This window comes from Cibotium barometz, chromosome 26, assembly GCF_041138505.1.
Source record: "Cibotium barometz isolate CiBa-2024 chromosome 26, ASM4113850v1, whole genome shotgun sequence".
NCBI classification, from domain to species: domain Eukaryota; kingdom Viridiplantae; phylum Streptophyta; class Polypodiopsida; order Cyatheales; family Cibotiaceae; genus Cibotium; species Cibotium barometz.
In genome coordinates this window covers 25801183-25822183 of record NC_141071.1, presented here as the reverse complement: position 1 = coordinate 25822183, position 21001 = coordinate 25801183, and positions in this window count along the sequence as shown.

The following is a 21001-nucleotide window of genomic DNA, read 5'->3' as shown; positions in this document are numbered from 1 at the left end:
AAAATCAAGTGCGGGGACGTAAAGAACATGAGAGGAATGCTTCCCCCCTCTGCCATCGGGACCGATCTCCATTCTGTCCTCACTATGAATTGGTATAGTGGAATTGTTGCCAATGAAAATGCGACCTGACTGCCGTTTAAGATCCTATAAGAACTCACGGGAAGGAGTCATGTGCTTGGAAGCACCACTATCAAGAATCCACTCCCGAGTATCCCTGGCGGTAAAGCCAACTGCCTCCTCGCTCGAAGAAGATGAAGCATCTATGTCCAAAGCCTCCTTTGCAGTTGAAGCTGAAGAATCAGCACTCTTCCTGACATCCGTGTGGGATACTTCCTCCAATAGTGACCTTTCTCGCCACAATCATTATATGTCCGCTCGGCCTTCAGTTTCTCATGGTCTGAATCGGGCTTCTTCTCACAAGACTTATTCAACGAAGACATCCCTTTGCCCTTCTTGTTGTTACGGCCTTTCAACCCCGTTGGCCAGTCAAGGGCTTAGAACCTCTGCCCTATGGAGGATTCGTAAAACGCTCTTCTTGGTCCAAGACCATTGGCACAAGCTCCTCCCAAGTGATGGTGCTGAGCCTGCCAACTGGTAATCAAAGAGGAGTAAAATGCTGAGTACTGAGAAGGCAAATGGGACAACATAATGGCCATGTGCTCTGAAGATCTCTCTTTCCCTGCCTGAAGAATCTCCTAATGAAGAGCTTGCAACTTGTTGATGTGCTCCCGCATCACCGACTACTTTGCAAGATTCATCACCCGCATCTGAACTTCCAAGGAGATCCTCTTCATGGGTGATACCCTGTTGTACAGAGAAGACAAATGCCTTCAAATCCCTCTGGCCACCGTCATATGCTTTATATGGTTGATCACCTGTGGTGTGCAATTTAGGAAGATGAAAGAACGGACGCGGGCATTGACACGATCCCATAATTGTGCCTGAGTCTCTTGTTCCTTCCGTATAGAGGGTAACTCCCCGTCTTCCAACTCCGGCCGTGGAACACCAACTACAATGAAATCAGCCAAGTCATAAGACTCCAAAACGGACTCCATCATTACCTTCCATATGCCGTAGTTGTTTCGGTCCAACTATCGGTCCACTGGGAACGTGGGGAGTGTAGGGATCTTCACGTGCTTCTCAGCCATCTCAAGCAAGTCAGCCATCTGAAGGGTTCACAAGGTCTTGTGAAGGGAGGGTGGGTGGGAAAAAAGAAGAAGAAGAGGTTGCAAATAATATGCAAGGTAGCTGTCCAACGGTGATGGCTGCCTTCTACCTGATCTCCAAGTCCTGAACAGCCCAAGCAATCTCCAATTAGCACCTCAAATCAGCAAACCCTCGAGGTCCCACTGTCTCCAAGCTTCAAGCCACCTGGGGCTTTGATACCATGTCAGAATGCACAGTGGAAATGAAGACAACTACTGTAGAGAGCAAAACGTAGATGAGAGAGAGAGAGAGAAGTTGTGTAACTCTGCTATATACACACAAGAAAATCCTGGAATCTACAATGGAGAGTGTGGGGGGCAAGGGGCCATTTGATATGGCCCAAGGCTGTTGGTCAGCCAACCCAGAACAGGCCGATAGCAGCGAGATACTCACAACTAGCAACAATAGTGCTCACGATCAGCACCCAGGTCGGCCAGGTCCCAGTAGTCGACCAGGTGTGCAGACTAGATCGGGTAGCAAACAAATCAGTTGGCCAGCAACTGAATCAGTCGACAGTCCTCCTACACCTAGAAAAATGGGAAAAATACATGGAGAGTGAGGAAAAATGGGGGGAACACCAAAACTGGGCGGGCACACCCACAACAGAGGCCCTGGTGTATTGTACAGACAGGAAATGACTGCTAACAACATCTTCATGGCTTGTCACATGTGTTAGATAAAATAAATGCATACTTATCTCCTGCAAAAACTAGACTGAAGCTAGTCAACAAACAAGTATGCATCATTCGCGTCTACTGGGTATTCCAGATACTGGCTAGGTCGTCTGGAGCCTACATGCCATAAATCCAAGCATTGTCCACACATCCATCACACAAAGTCAAAGAAATTCAAGCATACATCAGAATGCAATGCACAAGTAATGATCCTCCTGTTCATGGATTGTCTTGTCTGGTTTCATCGAAACCGTGCTGAGCCATCTGGCCACTAGGACCGCTCAGACTATCTTCAAGGCCATCTGGTCACTAGGACCGCTCGAGAGTTCATCAATAGTCATTTGGGCCATCTGGTTGCATTGACCACACCCGACTATGAAATCCAATACAGTCATCTGGGCCATTTGGTCGCAATGACCGCCTGATTGCGAAATCCAAGATAGTCATCTGGGCCATCTGGTCGCAATGACCGCCCGACTGCGAAATCCAATACAATCATCTGGGCCATTTGGTTGCAGTGACCGCCGGACTGCGAAATCCAATACAGTCATCTGGGCCATCTGGTCGCAATGACCGCCCGACTACAAAGTCCAATACAGTCATTTGGGCCATCTGGTCGCATGACCGTCTGACTGCAAAGTCTAATCCGTCCAATGGGTCATTTGGCATCGTTGCCTCCCATATACAAATCTCGTTCTGGCATCGTTGTCATCCAATGGATCATCTAGCATCGTTGTCTCCCACATACAAATCTTGCTCCTTGGGCTATTAGGCATCGTTGCCACCCAAACTAGAGCATGTCCAAATAATCATTATATAAGCATAATAATGATTAATTCCAGTCCAATATATATACAATGAAGAGGGCTATATGTTTTATCCCTTCCTCTTGAATCTGCCTTGATCGTAAGACGTCGATATACCTGTACTTAAAATATATTTGGATGAACCACTTCCTCATTAGCTCGTAGTATATTTGGATAGTCCTTGAAGTACTTTTCTAGCATCCATTTCGCATCCATTTCCAAGAGGAATTTTCTGACCACTGTTTTTCCTATAGAATGGAACACAATCTGTTCTGGCTCTTCCACCCCTGGTGGATCCTCCAAAACAGGCTCCTCTAGGGGTAACGTGTACATGGTGTCAATAAACTATCATGGAAGGCATTATGTGTCCTCCAATGATCTCAAAGGTCCAACCGATGACATACATGGTTGATCTTCATGGTATCTTGAAAAAGGTCTAAATATCATCATTCTCTGACTTTGGCAATCCAAAGATAAAATCCATAACAATACTCTCCCATAGAACATTCAATGTGTGCAATAATCTTGTTGGTGTTTGTCGATCAAACTTGTCCTTTTGACAAATCAAACATTCTCGAATCATAAAGTTCAATGTCCTTCCTCATAGTAGGCCAATAGAAGTAGTTCTCCAAAGCTTGAAGTGTAGTCAAGGTGTCTCTATGTCCCATGTAGGGAGGAGCATTGCACTCTTCCATTACTTTGGCCTCAATTCCATGTGTCACACATAACGTAGGTTTGCATCATAAGAAAACCTTCTTGATGACATAAGAAGTCACCAAATCTTCATTCTACAATCTGTTCCAAAACATCCTCTTTGGTAGCATAAAGATCCTTCATCAAAATGAAATCCATATGGTAACCCATAGAAACCGCATGGCTTAGGGGTCTCTGAGATAATGCATCTGGTACCTTGTTATCTTTGATGTTCACAGGCCACGCCATGGCCTTCTTGGTTCAAGACTGCTCCAATGCAATCTCATCATGTTCAACCACAAAAAAGATCTAGAATAACCAACATCGGTCCTTTGCTAGCAAAAAGTCTCAATGCTTCAAAAGGGTTGTGTTTCAGCTTTGGTCCACAAAGATTCCACAACTTTATTTGTTGAAACATGCAATGGGCTAAGCACCATTGCAAACCATTCGTCAAACACCTTGGTATCACGTCAATCTGATGATCTTCCAATCTTTCTCGCTTCATTGCCTTCCTTTCTCTTACCTATCCGGAGGAAACTGCATCTGAGATAGCAGGCCTAGGAATGGCCTCCCTGTTTCCTTCATGAGAAATGGAACGGGCAGCTGTAGATCCTTCTGCGATGGTGACTCCTTTGGCACGAAGATAAGCTTTAGCAGCTTCAACTCCTTCGGCTTTGGTGGCTCGATCCTTGATGAAATCTTCAAACATTCGAGCCCTTCTTTGGTCCTGTTCCCTCTTGGTTCTCCAAGCACGACTCCGAGAAATCGCATGAACTGCTGAAAGTCATGATACTCTTCTGATGACCCTAGTTCCCATCCTGAAGTCTTGTATTGGCCTCATAGTTTTTGCCTTCATTAGGCCCTTGGTCTCCCTCTACTCTCGACATGGCTCTGTCACCCCAAGAAAGTTTCTTCAAGAGAAATCCTGCTCTGATACCACTGTAAGCCTAGCGGGGCGTGCTGTGACAGACTCAACCACGTGTCCGAGAGACAAAGATATAAAGAGAGAGAGGGGAGAGAGAAAAGGGAATGGGGATCTTGCACAGTACACCACACCGAGCGAAAAACATGCCGTGCTCCCTTTCAGGAATTTATTCAGGAACAATCCATGGGCACACTAGCCAAGATCAATACAATCAATGAATACAAAACAAACAAACATGTCGATGTAGGATATCCAAGTCGATGTCGATGTCAATGTCTAGGCACAAGATCTTTGATGCCGAGCACACCCCGGGGATGACCCACAAGTATCTCTCACCGGGCTAGTACCAAATCCAATAAATCCAAGTCCAATGAATCCAAGTTCAAGTCCAAGTCCAAGTTCCAAGTTCCAAGTCCAAGTCCAAGTCGAGATCCAAATCCAAGTTCAAGTCCAAGTCCATATCCAAGTCTAGGTCCATATCCAAGTCCAGGTTCATATCCAAGTGCTAGTTCCAATCCAAATCCAAGTTCTAAAGAACTCCAAGCTTGAAAGTAGGGTATATTGGGAATTTGTGTAGTGATGAAGTAAATGTTATTCAGTAGCAATTTCAATGCCTAATCCGGAGTAGACCACAAGGAGTGGGTGCACAGATGAGTACATTCCAGTTCAGGTCCATCACCACAAAGCAATAGGGTGATCTTGGTGGCGCCAATGCTAATATCAGAAAGCACAGATGGTGGTTTGGCTGATGACTGTCGGGGCAACTACTAGCTGATGTTGAAGGCACTGGCTGGCACTGAAAGCAGCACCTCAGATGGCGGCTAACAACAGCAGTAGGTGCTGACTGCACAAAAGCGACAATAGGTTCTGGTGGCGGTTCAGGTGCAGGCCAGCAGCATCAGGCGGTACGGGAGAGTGCAACCAGGCAGCTTTGATGGCGCAGATAGGCAGACAGAAATCAACGTTGGCTGGAGCAGGCAGCCACATAGGTTGGCGCAAGTATGAGGCAGCACTGGTGGAGGACGGAGTTGGCGCTGGCTGGTTGGTGTAGACAAGAGGGCTAGTGCAAACTAGCTGTAGGCAGCGCACATCAACCAGCAGCGTTTGAACAAGCGCATAGATGGCAACGAACGGGGTGTTGAGGAGTGGCAGGCGGCTGCACAGCACATCTAGGCGGCAACCAGCAGCGTACGGCGCACAGGCTGTCGTACAGCCCAATCAGATGGCAGCCAGAAACATATAGCAAGGGCAGGGAGGTGTAGACGGAGCTGGCGTGGTTAGGCAGCAACCCCTTGGTCGGCGAACAGCAATAGAAGCCAACAACCAGGCACAGATGAGAGGCTGGCGGTGCACCCAACTGTTGGTGATGAAGATGGAGATACGGAAGTAACAGGCTTCAAACTCTAACAATGATCCCCCCCCTTGTCTTGTTGATGATGATCTTCGTCTTGATGATCTTTAAGCTCTTGATGAAGCTCCTTCAATCTTCAATGATCTTGTCCATGATGAGAAGAGAGACCCATGCTTCTTTTATACCTTGGGGAAGCCTTGCTTTTTGCCAAAAGCAATGCTTTTGCTTTTTTTTCTTCTTTTACTTTGCTTTTGGTCTTTTTCTTCTTTGCTTTTCCCTGTTTCTTTTTAATAATAAAGTATTACTCATCTTTACCAAAGTTCTTGATTTATGCTTTTCTAGCTTCAGGGCCTTGCCTTTTGGCCCTAGAGCTGCTTTTTGGAAAAGCGGCTTTTAGCTTTTTGGTCCGGCTTAGTCTCCTCTTTCCAATGGTGCCCTTGGCTCGGGGTCAACCCAGTTTGACTTTTTGCTTTTTCTTGCTTTTTCACCAAGAGAGCTAGCCGCCACGTTGAAGGGCTTACGCCTCAAGGCTAAGGCTTGGCCAGCTAGAAGGTTGGCCGACGAGCGACTCTTGCGCAGAATGGTGAAGGCCGACAAGAGCAAGGCGAGAAGCCACAGACAGGCTGGGTAAAAGTCGGTCATGTGCATGACGCTTGGAGGAGGCCCCCTGGTGGCATGTGCTTGGCACAGAGACCAAGTAGTGTGCATCTGGGGAGAGAGTTAGGACTATACAGATTAGGTCATGACGATGATGCACCTAGAAGCCTTGGAGTTAGAATGTTTATGGACGCGCATGATGGAGTGCGCTTGGATGAGCATCGGCGGCATGAGGGGACGTGGCGCATTGGTCTATCCTCAGAGTGTGACACCACACATGAATGTTGGGTGCAAACACTATGAGAGAGAGAGAGAGAGAGTAGCCTTTCTAATGAAAGTCTTAAAGGCAAAGAGGACACAAGTGATTGATAGAGTAGTTCTTCCAACCATAACTATGGAGAGATACCTTTGCTACACCCTAGAAGTAAGAGGTAAAGGCTCTGCTAGTCGTACACCATGGAGTTGAGAGTGACCACTCGGTTACCGTGGAGAGGTTACCTTTGCCTACAAGGTAGAAGTAGGAGGTAAAGGGTGTGCTAGTGGTACACTATGGAGTTAAGAGTGACCACTAGGTTCGCAAGGGAACTCGTGACCACCAAGCGGATGCCAAGGACACGCAAGGCGCGCTTCGTGATGATAACTTGCCCATCGCTTCTCATGCACTAGGCATTCTCATGGAGGAGGAGTTCAAGTGTGCTCAAGAAAAGGAGTTGTAACTATTTGGCCCTCCGAGCTCTATTGTTTGGGCGGCTACAGCTAGCAGTGACAGAGTCATCCACATTGCTGTGTGTTATTTTGCACCACGCCACTCCCCTTACGTCGCATAGCATGGCTAGTCACTGTACTTACCATTATATGAGGATATCATGGAGTTCTCACAGCTGGGGGAAGTCCTCCTACTCGGGGATTTCAACGCCAGGACGGTAAGTTAGCAGGTCCCACTACTCGATCTAGACGACCCTATCAGACTACAAGAGCTGGACATCACTGACACAGGGTTGCAGCGATCATCACAAGACCGTGAGGAGGTCACAGTGTCCGGGAGATATTTCTTAGAGCTGGGAGCTGTACATGGTCTCATTATCTATAACGGGATGTCCCGATGGCCCTCGTGCGGCGCCCTCACCTCCTTCTCTCGCTCAGGAGGTACTAGCATTGTGGACTACCTTATGGGATCTCCGGCTTTGGCACACCTTATCCCCGACTTCTCCATTCCGCCACACAACCCCCTTTTGAAGCTGACCATGCCTACCTCTCTTTCACTCTTACCACACCACCTGTCCCTCCACCACCTCCCCCCATCTCACATTACACTCAGGTCCTCTTTGATCACGAGCTTGACCTTGTTTACTCCAACCACATCTACCGCCAACTCTAGGATGTGGAACCTACTGTCCCCCTATCCACCCTCACAACACAACTCACCACACTCCACACATCCGCCACAGCTTCTTTCATATGCACGCGGTGGTCTACCGCCAAGCCACCTTGCGGTTCCATGCCCCAGAACTGTTGGTATGATGACGAATGTCGGGCCACACGCTCCCGTCTTAAGCATGAGGTACGGATTGGGCAAATCACGAAGTGCCAAGTGCAACGGATTTCTCAACGGCTCACCCGACGCAAGAAACAGGAGTTCTATGCTCGGAAAGAGGATGAGTTACACCGACTTTTCTTAGGGCCGAACTGCAAAGAGGCATGGAGGAAACTCTGAGAACATCGCCCTTCCACACCTATCACCTGCCCAGACACATGGCACTCCTATGCACGCTCCCTCTCATATCCCCCATCCCCCATCAGCCACCCCTACTCCCACCACCAGACCCCCGCCCCACCACCTCCACCTGCTTCACAAAGAGCATGGTCCTCAAGGCCATTCGTAGACTACGCAATGGGCGAGCCCAAGATCATGAGGGACTCACTGCCAACAAGTACATCTCGCATGCCCATGATACCCTAGCGCCCCTACTAGCCTACATGTTCAATAGAGCACTTTGTGAAGGATTTCCACCCTCTTTGTCCACCAACACCATCACCCCCATCCTCAAAGCCGGAGATCCACTTGATCCTAATAACTACAGGACGATCATGATCGGCCACACATTGGCCAAACTCTATGGATCAGTGCTAGAGGTGGAGCTCAAATCATTTGCAGAGAGCTAGGGATGTAGAGCCTCAAGATAGGCTGGCTTTCGGAGGAGCTACTCTACCCTTGACCACATCTTCACCCTCCGTGCCATCATCGAGGAGGGTAGAGCACGACATTAGAGGATTTACTGTTGCTTTGTGGATTTTCGCAAAGCTTTTGATATTGTACCCCGAGCCCGCCTCCTACACCGTCTACAGGAGATCGGAGTCCCATCTGACATGGTTTGGAGCATCATCGCCCTCTATGAGTTCATCACCGGACGAGTGAGAGCCCCAGGAGGTACATCACAGGAGATTTCCAGCACCGTTGGGGTGAAATAGGGCTGCCCTCTATCATCCACTCTTTTCGGCCTCTACATTGACGAGATCTCGAGCTTCATTGATGGATTAGGCGGGGCTGGTCCCACACTGGCAGGCATATTGATCCCGATACTACTTTATGCAGATGACATCGTCCTCCTCTCAGACTCAGCCGAAGGGCTTTAGAGACAGTTGGATGCCTTACATGACTTTTGCACTCATCGGGACCTCTCTGTTAACCTTGGTAAAACCAAGGTAATGGTCTTCAATACCTCCCGCCCCGTCACATCTAGATTGAGCTTCACATATAGAGGGGATCCTGTGGAGATTGTCTCATCCTATGTCTACCTTGGTGTCACTTTCAGTGGCCCACGCTTTACCATGCTTCCCGCAGCACATGCCAGAGTGACGCGGGGATATGCAGCCTTGAGCTTACTTGAGCGGCAGTGCTTCCAGGCACATTTTCAGGAGCCCAAGACGAAGGGCTCGCTTTTTGACACCCTCGTCACACTAGCCTTGCATGTATGTATTATACCTGGGCATGTGTATGGATCATATGAGTGGATGCATATGAGTCCAAGGACATGGCAGGACATTTGTGGACTTTCGGGCGGTGCCCGTGTGGATTCCGGCCATGCACACATGGTGTGTTATGATGGCAGGCGGAATATTTTCAAGTACAAGAATGATGATAGGTGGTTCTCCAAGTTTACATGTGCACAATGCATAAATGATGCATGCCATAACTTTATTTTACTTTGTGTGACATTGTCTTGCTGCCTGGACAATGCTTGTTATTTTGGCTTGTGAAGTCCGAGGGACCGGGGACGCCCGGGCACCTTGGGGACACGTGTGTGCACTCCTGCTTGGGCCTAAAACTGTGGGCTTATGGGTTTTGCAGGTGGTAAGTGCGTCCACACTCAATTTACAGCTTATTTCATTTACTACTAAAGTTTATTGGTTTGCAGGTCCACACTCATTAATAAGTGGCCGGACAACTTATAATGCGTTCGCATTTGGTTGGACCAAAATTAATGAAGTCCGGACAGCTTATGGCCATTTCCCATTTGGTTGGACCTAAACTTATACAAACAGGACAAATGGAGCACTATGGGCTGGACACCTACCTGGACACCTTATGGGGACACTTGTCAGCCTGTTTGTGAACCCACCAAGCTCCTTAGGTGGCACTGGAGAAAGGCGCCTCCTTCAAGAGGCCATTTGGGCTGTTTTATTCATAATTCAACACATTGGAGAGCTGGTTGAAGCTTTGGGAGTTGCTACAGGGCTGGTTGCTTGCTTCCCGGACTCACACAAGCTTGGATATCAATCCCCACACTCTTCTAAAGGGCTGGTTGGTAAATTTCAGACCTGTATTTTCTGGTTATTGCGAGTTTTGGGCTGGTTACAGGTGTCCAAAGCCAACTTGGACAGTACAGGACAGCTCTAGGGACCTCCACAGGGCTGTAGGACCCTTTACAGGTGGAATTCTCGCGATGGAAAGTTGCTGTTTTGGACTGGTTATTCCATAAAACAGGCCGGACAGCAATGGAATATGTGAGCATGGATGTGTCTCAAGGATTCCTGGTGTAACAGGTGTTTAGGGCAAGCATTGGGAACACTTGCTCGCGGAGAACACAGGTTTCTGGATCAGTTTCTCGCGTGGAAACAGGGCCTAAAGATCCATTTACATCTTGTGCAGGGCGGAGTACCTGTGAGGATTGTGATACTCTTGTGCAGGGCGGATGTACCTACAGATTCTCTTGTTTGAAATGTATTCATTCATGATGTATTTGGAAGAATCAGGTGCAGGCTGGTGGTGAATCCCCAGGCACCCATAATCTTGTACTTTGCAGACTCTTTTGGTAATATAACCTAAAGGGGGGGGGTCAGCCTATCATCGGCCCCTTTATGTGGTGTACTGTCATTTTCAGCTTTGTGGTTGTAATGCTCAGAATCTTGTTCACATTTATACGATTCCATTACACGCGTCCGCCTCCCGTTACAGCAGGGGCACGCGCTTGCCAAATGTCCCATATGGCGGCAGATGTAACATTGACTAGAAGGCTAGAGTACTCCACCTGTTGAGTGAAATGGGACTGATCCATGCAAGGAATGTCAACCTCCTGGAGGAGGGATTCCGGTGATGTCATGATCATGCGGAGTGTCAAAATGCCCACTGAAGCAGGTCTCTAACCTGCCCGCGTGCCGTGCGGCTGGGTGTGAGTTCTCACACCCCGAACAAGGGCAGATAAGGAGAAGGCGGAGGGGGGCTGGGGTGGCAGCCGGGATGACTGGCAGGGCTGCGCAGGAAGGAGGCAGCCGGTTGGGGGAGAAGTGCACGCAGGTGGGGCGGGGAGCGGGAAGGCGCGAGAGAAGGGTCTCTGATAATCAATCTCCCTTATGAGTTAGATCTTTGTGTCTTAGTAGCATATGAAACTGAAGCTGTAGTAGTCGATCAGAGTTTATGGAAGCTTCATTCTGTATAGCCTTATTAAAACCTCGATGTTTTAATGCAGTGGACTCTTTCACTGATTTTATGTGCTACTGTGACTGCTAGTTTTCTCCTCATGGCTACATCAGGTTGAGATGCAACATAATATATTTGACTTTTGAATTATGCAGCTTGTTGATCGGTGCATGACTTCTGTTGTGGATAAAAAACTATCGAATGTGTAAGTAATATGAAATCCGCTTTGTAGCTTCATTGCTGAAATTACTCCATGCATGTTGCCAATTGCATGGTTGCCATGGATTTTGAGCTGCACTACATTTTTCAAGGATTGTTTAGCATCCAGGTGTCACACGGCCTGCCGTAGTTGAGAGGAGATGGCCGGTCATGCTTTTGTACACAGGATAAATGAAGACATTGTGAAATAGGGATTTTAGCACACTAGAGACTTTTGACTATTCCATGAGATGGGAGCTATCTTTAATGCCTTGTATAGTTCTATAATGTCCAAATAGTATGGGCTTCAAACAAGTTGTCCTTGAGGGGAGGTTTTTACGTAATTCATACTCATTGGCCAAGCAACAATACCCATTGACAGAGACTGTATATGCAAGAAAGCCCTCTCTCAGCCTCGCATTGGTCTTGTGAAATTTGGAAGATCCTTGCATTCTTTTCCAATCAAAGAGAGTGTAAACAATAGCCGAGCAGACCAGATACCAGTGAGGGACTGCCTGTGGAAAGGTATGGGTGCCCTCATTGGCCTCATTGCATCACGCTCTTCAAATCTGCCATGCGGACAGGCTTTGCCATACTCTTCCATAGAGTATCTACAAGGGGATGGAAGGAAGAGACGTGTACCAAAACTAAGGTGATAGTCTGCACTTCCCTTTGAAGGTCTGAATGGTATTTCCTCATGTAGTACTCCCATAGGATTCCTGGGTGCTTGAATTCATAAGTCATGCACACTTTCCTCAAGTAACAACATATGCTGCTAGACTTTGAAGACTTTATATACATGGATGGAGAAGGGTGTGCCTTTGTCCAATCTTGACCACTGCATATACCACCCAATTGAGATGCCATCTATGCTTGTTATGGATAGATTCAATTCATATACCCACCTTGTCTGGCTCGGTACTGACCTTGCTATTTGGCAAGCTTACAAAGATACAACACTCAATGTGGCCAAGTTCCAACCAACCACCCATAGACATCTCACTTAAAACTTTACCCACCAATTGTGCCCTTTTTACTACCGACTCAGTTCTCGTGCTATCCAAAGACTCAAAAATGGTAGGCAAAACATGATGAGTTCTTACAATGAGATTTGTTTACTCATGGTTTCAAGACAGGTGCACCAATCCTAGCATACATTGCAACGGACCACCCCAAAATTGGTTGGATAATACCATATACCTATTTCAAGATAGGGGACCCAATGAACCCAGTGAACTACCATACTGTCATGGTTGGCCATCTCAAAGCCAAGATATAAGGATGAGCAATAGAGGTACATTTGAGTGTTTGGGTTGAGAAAGAAGAAATCTGAGCCATGGGCCAAGCAGGCGGTTGGGGACACTTAACCTACTGCATTTGCTAATAGTGACTTGCAAGGCTTCTTCATAGATCTATTCCCAACAATATTCCCTAAAGTACAGATATGGTAAAGTAGCCACATGCACTAAGAGTAGAATTGTACCTGTGACCTCTATTGTGAAATGAAGATGCCTTCGCCAGACAGTAAATAAAATATTCCCTTCGATTTGATTGCACATCTGATGTCATTGCCAACTTGAACTTATATATCATTCTACACAGGTATGAGATCGAGTCTTCGTGATTGATATGAGTAGTTGCGAAAGTTCTTCTAATATCTATCCTTTAAATTATTTTTGCACTCTCAAACCAAAGAGAAGGACAGTCTCTATTGTGCTAGAATCTTCATACAAAACTTCATGATCAAGATCATGATGCCAAGCATATACCACTTGTTATGGGATGCAGGTTCCCTTGGTGGTGAAGGGCATACTCAGCCAAATCAAAGGCTAGCACAAAGGACTGAAGCCAAATTGGTGCGATCCTATTGAAATTGGATTGGTAAATTCATACGATAGGATGGTGATTCAATGTTACAACATAGTTATGGAAAACGGGGAAATGAAATTGGAAATGGAAACAAAGATACTTCAATGAGTAAAAAGAGCAGCTCCCTCCATGGCTAGCTGCTTGAAGAGGGGGACTACATCCTTGGGGGAGGGGTGAAAAGCCATACTGGGAACTGTAATGCCAAAAAAGACTGCTGTTGTCTCGAGTTAGAAAGGGACCTGAGCTCTACTTGTATAGGAAGGGTGCACGCCACTCTTGCATAATCTTCAAGTTTCCTAGAGGGTGTGAATGATGTCTATCCAAAGGAATTGAATGGTCTTCGTTGTTTTCTGATGGGGGGGCGCATGACCATACCCTCTGTAGTTAGGATTAAATAAAAGGTTGTAGACCTTAGTCGAGCACATAGGACCTTTATTAGTATAGGTAAACATAAGTGCACACATGGCATGAGAGCATTTACTTGCTATATCGATTGTATACATGTGTCATAGTTACGAATTTTGTGAGGCTGATCTTATGTGGCATTAAAGGCTAGCCTAAAGATTATAGTAATCTGCAACCTAAAGATTTGAATTTTGTGAGGCTGATCTTATGTGGCATTAAAGGCTAGCCTAAAGATTATAGTAATCTGCAACCTCCCCCAATCCTTTTGGTCAAGGTCAGGCCGTCAAAAGTATCAGTGTAATAAAAATAAAATTCCTATTCAATGCTCAATTGAACAATCAAAGAAAGGAATTGATGCTCAGAATTCATTAGCCTGAAGAAGTCTCATTGTTCTTTGAATGTTGCTAATTACGATAATCAGGTGGTTAAAATGTATGTACATTTTCACGGATGATTACAAAAGGATGCATTTACGCAAGCGTTATTAATAATTTTCCATTACATTGCCACCTTTGGGTAAAGCATTTAAAATCACCATATTAGCAAAGGCATTCTATATATCATTGTGAATCTCTTTGTGAGTGCCATCCAATGAAACATAAAACACTTCAAAATACTCCACACGCTTGAACTGATAGTCAGATCTTTATCTTTGATTAGCGTTGATGATCAGCTTATTTTCCTTAATGCCCATTATCTCTTTAAAATATCCAAACTTGGCTTGGCGAAGTGGTTTTGTAAGAATGTCTGCCACGAACCCCTCTGGAGCAATACAGTTCCACTTCCTTTGAACTCCAGTATGTGGAGTGCACAGTTCTTTGCAAGTTGAATACAACTTTGGCTGTCAAAAGAAATCTTTGTTGCATCTTCTTGATCTTCCATAATTTCCCCAAGTAATCTTCTTAACCAAACATTAACAAACTGGATGTTTTGAACTTGTTGTTTGCCATGTTAAATCTCTCTCAATAGCTCTTTAATGTACATTGATTGATTACGAAACATGTTAGTTTCTTGTCTTCAAACCTCAATTCTAAGACAATAATGAGAAGTTTTCAAGTTTGTAGAGTCAAACTTTGTTTTACTTTGTCGATGAGAACATTACAACTTTGAGTGATAATTAGATAATTACCGTACATTTGATGTAAAACAATATGATCATCTTTATGGAGAATGAAAATTTTTCTCTCTCACTTTTTCCAAATTAATCCCTTTTGAGAAGATGCTCATTATTCCTTGAATACAAAGCTTTTAGAGCTTGCTTCAAACCATATGAGGCTTATCCTAGCTTGCATACAAGATGATGTTTTTCTTTGACCGCATTACCTTTTGGTTGTTGATAAAAACTTCAAAAAAACCATTGAGAATGTTGGGTTGAGCACTGGTATCTAACAGCAACACATTGGGTTGAGATTGGGGATTACATTTTTTGCAACATTCTGTACTTGAAATTCTGCCAAGTAGCCTGGAATAGGTCGGGCAGCAGCAAGGCAAGGTTGGGTACAGTCGGGCAGCCCCACACATGCAAACACCCTTCTTGCACATTGTGGAGTGGGCTGACTGCAGCAAATGGGCTGACCTACACATGCCCCCCTCCACCCTCATATAAACAACAAGTGAATGTTCAGTTGCCCATCTCACTTTTTTGGACCGCATGTGTGATGGGTGATAATTTGAGGACCACTTGCGCTTGTATGAAGGACAACAATTTGTAGCAGCATTTGGTGAGCATCATCATCCAACATCATCACGTTGGGCTGAGTTTAGGGATCACACCTTTGGAAACATTATGTATTTGAAAGTTTATTGTAAACATGTTCATTGTACATGATACAGATAAGGGTTAGTTACCTATGTTTTGTCTTGTGTTCTGCATTCCACTGTACTACTCTCTATCTATCTCTCTATTAATCACTTGCACATAGGCACAAGTAGTCCACATTGTTCTACATTTTTCTTCTCTAACCCAAATGCTACTAGAGCTTTAGGCTGAAATCCGTACATCATCATAAATGGACTAAAGCATGCAACTAAATGCTTTGCACTGATATAGGCAAACTCTTATATTGGTATATAATGAGTACTCTCTTTAATTAGTTTGCATCTTATCAACATATGTACAAAGCGTATCCTCAATGATGTGATTGACCCTCTCGAATTTGACCTTCCGATGGTGGATGTTGAGCCGTACTCATATGCAATCTTGTATCCAACCTTTGAAAGAGAGCCCTCCAAAAATGGTTGTCAAACTTACTATCCAGGTCACTTCAAAACTCAAAAAAAACTATCATTTTTAGTAAACTCTACATTTCTTTGATTAGCTTCTTGCTCTATCTTGAGCCTTCTTAATTTCAGCCAACTTAGCCGTATGGTTCATATTTGCACAAATTCTTTAATGGATTTTACATTTTCTTTCTCTATCCCAATTGCTACTAGAGCTAGAGGTTGAAATCCATACATCATCATAAATAGACTAAACCTTGTTTTTGAATGTTTTGCATTGTTACATGCAAACACTAATATTGGTATATAATCTCTTTCTCATTAACATATGCACAAAGCATAGCCTTAATGATGTGATTTAACCCTCTTGATATGACCACCCGATTGTGGATGCTTCACTATGCTCATTTGCAATCTTGTATTCAAACGTTGGAAGAGCGCTCTCTAAAGAGACACTCCACAAATAGGCAAGTAAACTCAAGAGTCTTCACTGTTGGACCGTGTTCATCTCTAGCATTTATCCCATTTATTGTAACATATTTGTACTTGGCTATTTATGTTGTATATAATAACAGGTTTTTTGCCATATAATTCATTCATCATTTCTCTATCAACATAGCTGTTTCCGTACATCGTACGACACCATACTGTACGATACGATATTGTATGGACTCGTATGGGTTTTTCAAAAGGAATTCTTTTATCAAAAAATAATATTTTTTTTGGGGTAATGGTCTTGTTTTTGCTTGTCTATGGTTGTTTGAGCTTCCTTTGTACTATGATGCTTGCCTCCTTTTTAAAATACTCCATATCTTGAAATTGGAAATACCTAAGTTTATAAGTTTTTTTTTTTAAAACACCGTATTTTATCGTATGATAAGAAATTTTCTTATATCATATCATATTTGTCGTACGGTATCGTACCTGACAACTATGGGTATCAAAGCTCAGAGATCCTCAGGGTTTTGCTTCTACACTCTAAAGAAAGACTATCAGGCAACGTTTTCTTTTTTTTTCTAGTCCTCCCTCCTTGCAGTTTAGCACAATTTTTTTGCAGCATCCCTAATTTTTGTCTTCTGTCCCTACCTTGGATTAGTGGCAGCACCGTGCACTTGCTCCATTAGTCTCTCCCTCCCTTACTTCATTGCGCATCTCATGCGGACTACCACCCAGGGTGATACCAAGTACTTCATGCTTATTATTGATGATTTCTCACGTAAATTTTGGGTGTATCTCTTGGCAAAAAAATATCAAGCTTTCTCCTGCTTTCAACAGTAGGTGGCTCTGGTTGAGAATTCGAAGGTTCAACAAGTCCGTTCGGACAATGGAGGAGAATTCATCTCTAAAGGCTTCGACAACTTTTGTTTGCAAAAAGGTATTGGCCGTACAGCAAAATAGTGTGGTTGAATTATGGGGGCCGGAAAAGGTGACCCCAAGGTATACATAGGATCGGACAATCTCCACGGCACTGCACATGCAGGCGAACCTCATATTGGATGCAACGGGGTACGATGTATTCAAGACCATAGCCTTGGTTTTTCCAAGGATAACTAAGAGGTCTCGTCAGGGTCACCGTGAAACGTGTTTCGCTTCCCCTAAAACACGAAACGTGACCAAAACGTTTCATGCATGGATTGAAACGTGCAATGTTTCAAGGCAGTCAACGTACCGTAGAAATTGTGAGTTAAAAAAAAACGTGCTACAAACCAAATTTCAAGTGCATCGCTCGACCTACTCTCTCGTCTACAGCAGCAAGGTAACCTTCCCTCTCTCTCTCTCTCTCTCAGAGAGGTATACCATCTACCCGGAGCTGATGTTACTTCCATGTTTTTATGTTCTTAGTATTCCGTGACGAGTTTCCATGGACAGTTTTGTATCACCCCAGTGAGATAGCTATATTTATGTTTTCTTTTTGTTTTATTTTCCATTCCATGATGAGATATGCCATGGACATTATTGTATCACTGTGGTCTCATAGGCCCATTGGGTCTTTAGTAGATGCTTAATATATCTTTTTTCTTTCTCACGACGAGACATGAGATCAACCGGATCATTCGGTTAGATCTACTCGGGCTACACATACACCAGACATGGGTGTCTTCATCAGAGATTGGTAAGAAGTGTGATTTCTACAAAGATCACTTCTTGAGACTCTTCGAGGATGGATTCTTTGAGATCTTGGGATACATACAGATACACATGTCACATGCTATGCGTATCACGATCGGCCAGCTCAAGGTATCCTCCCACCGCCTCAGAGTACAGACTGGCAAAGCTAAGGATATTCCACATGAGGAGAGGACATGCACAGTATGCACCACAGGAGCAACAAAGGATGAGGCCCATTATATGTTCAGTTGCCCGGCTTACTACGAGATACGAAGGAAATTTCATTGCCTCTTTTGAGAGGGATTCGGGCCACTCACACGGGTCATACAGTTTGACGATTAGAGGTGCTTGGGCATGTACTTGATGGAGCTCAAATGACACAGGGATGTAGTGTCGAGGCAACATGCATGCTGAGAGATAGCCCCGGCTCCAACAGGACACCTCACAGAGAGCCATCACAGATTCCTTTGTGGTACACACATCCAAATTGGAATCCATTGCCCACAACAGTTCTTGCACTACGACATCAAAGCCCACCACCCGTACCCACGCTCCAGCTCCACGCCCCAGAGGAGTTCTTAACGAGAGAGCGCGTCCATTCTGCAAGCTAGATGTCCCTAACTTAGAGCATCAAGTCCCTCCACGATACAAAGACAGATTCGTGAGATTCTCCGCCAACATGACACACTCCCATCACATATTCTCTCTACCATCAGATCACACCAAATCTCACTCTACAAAGGATCATTTGTTGATCACATGTAATGTCAGATGTTTTCATTTTTACTTTTTCTTTCAGTTTTCCATGGCTCAGTATATCCATGGTACCATTGTATTACTTTTGGTCTCATGAGCTCTGGGGTCTTCCGTAGATGTTGATATAACTCTCTCTCTCTCTCTCTCTCTCTCTCTCTCTCTCTCTCTCTCTCTGTCTCTCTCTCTTTCAAGCTTTTTCTAGCTTCCAACTTCCAAGTTCCAAGCCTCTCACACAAGGCCCGCAGGCCGCCGCCCTACTAGCTAGACTCTCTCTCTCTCTCTCTCTCTCTCTCTCTCTCTCTCTCTCTCTCTCTCTCGCGCTGCCTGATTTCCTCTGCCTGCCTGCGCTCTCGCGCGCTGCCTGCCTGCGCCCTCTCTCTCTCTCTCTCTCTTTCAAGCTTCTTCTAGCTTCCAACTTCCAAGTTCCAAGCCTCTCACACAAGGCCCGCAGGCCGCCGCCCTACTATCTAGACTCTCTCTCTCTCTCTCTCTCTCTCTCTCTCTCTCTCTCTCTCTCACGCTGCCTGATTTCCTCTGCCTGCCTGCGCTCTCTCGCGCTGCCTGCCTGCGCCCCCCCCTCACGTTGCCTGCCCTTCGCTCTCTCTCTCTCCCGCTTCGCTGCCTGCTCTGCGCCCACACCCTCTCCCACTGCGCCCCCCCATCCCGCTGCCTGTCTGTCCTTCGCTCTGTCTCTCTCTTCGCTGTTTCGTCTCCCTGTTCTCTCTCTCTCTCTCTCTCCCGCTTCGCTGCCTGCTCTGCGCCCACACCCTCTCCCACTGCGCCCCCCCCATCCCGCTGCCTGTCTGTCCTTCGCTCTGTCTCTCTCTTCGCTGTTTCTTCTCCCTGTTCCCACCCACCCTTCCTCAGGCCCCCAAGGTAGCAACATAACTCTCTCTCTCTCTGTTGAATCTCCTCTCTTTCCCTTTCCCCTGCATGACTTGACCCCCCCTCCCCTCCCTGTTGCTGCTGTCATGGATTAATTTTCAGTCCATTGGCTGTGGGAAGTTCTGCAAAAAGTTATGGCCAAGACCAGGTTTAAAGAGGAGCTCGTGAAGGTGGAGGACAAGCTCGGCACAATTATCAAAGAAAACAAGAAGATGGTCGACTCTTCCGTTACCGCAATTATAAACCGCCTCTCCAAACTCGAGAAGGGATTTGACAAAATCCAAGAGCTCGAAGAGAGATCTTCCAAGCAAGAGGCTGAGATTTCAGCCTTAAAGGAAGAACTAGTGGATGCCAAACTGCATGCTAAAAGTCAAGCGGCTGAAATCTCAGCCCTCAAAAAGGAGTTGGAAGCCACTTCAAAAAGCAAGCTTGAGGATGGAGAATTTCAGCCCTCCTTGATTGAAGAGCTGAATACCATCAAGGAACAAATGAGGATCATTCGAGAGGAGGAGAAGACATCTTCATGGGTGGAGGTGATCACAAAGACACAAAAGAAGATGGATGAGGCCGAGAAATGGATCGAGGTCGCCAAGAAAGGGAAAGGTAAAGAATCGCCACCCATCCCCACTCCCACCATCATCAACATGACCCTTGAAGAGGAGCAAAGGAGGAAGACCCGGGCCTTACATGTACGAGTGTCCGGTCTAAAAGACCGTGATGATGCGGAAGGGGAAACCAAGGAGCTCTTCTCTATGATGGGCATTGAAGCCACGCACACAAAGGCATGGAGAGTGGGAAAGAAGAGGGAAGGTAGTGGCGAATCTTCTTCTAAGGAGAGAGCACTTATCATTCGTTTCCCCTCCATGGAAGCGAAGAAGGACTTCTTGAAGAGACGTCCTACACTCAAGCAAACGGGAATATTTCTTGGAGATGACCTCACACTCTCGCAACTTGCCCACATGAAAGAAGTTATGCCCGAGATAAGGGCAGCCCGAGAGAAAGGGAAAGTGGCCTTCTATAGAGATGGTAGAGTGGTGATTATGGAGAGGCGCTCTTCATGATGGCGCGAGACCTATGGGACTACACTCAAAGTTGCTACTTGGAATTGTAATGGATCTCTACGCCTTGATGTAGGGGCTTTTGAGGATAGTTTCACTGGGAGGGACATCATCTTCTACTGTGAGACGCATCAGGCTCCTGGACAGTCCATGCCACATGTTAGTGGATACCGATGGGAGACAGCTTGTAGACAGGAGACTCGTTTCAGAGCATAGAGGACGGGGCTCAGGAGGAGTGGCAGTATTGTTTAGAGAGGAGCTACAGCCACTGATACATATAGTCCGCAGAGATGAGCAGGCTAGGTACATGTGGGTTAGACTGAGGGCAGAG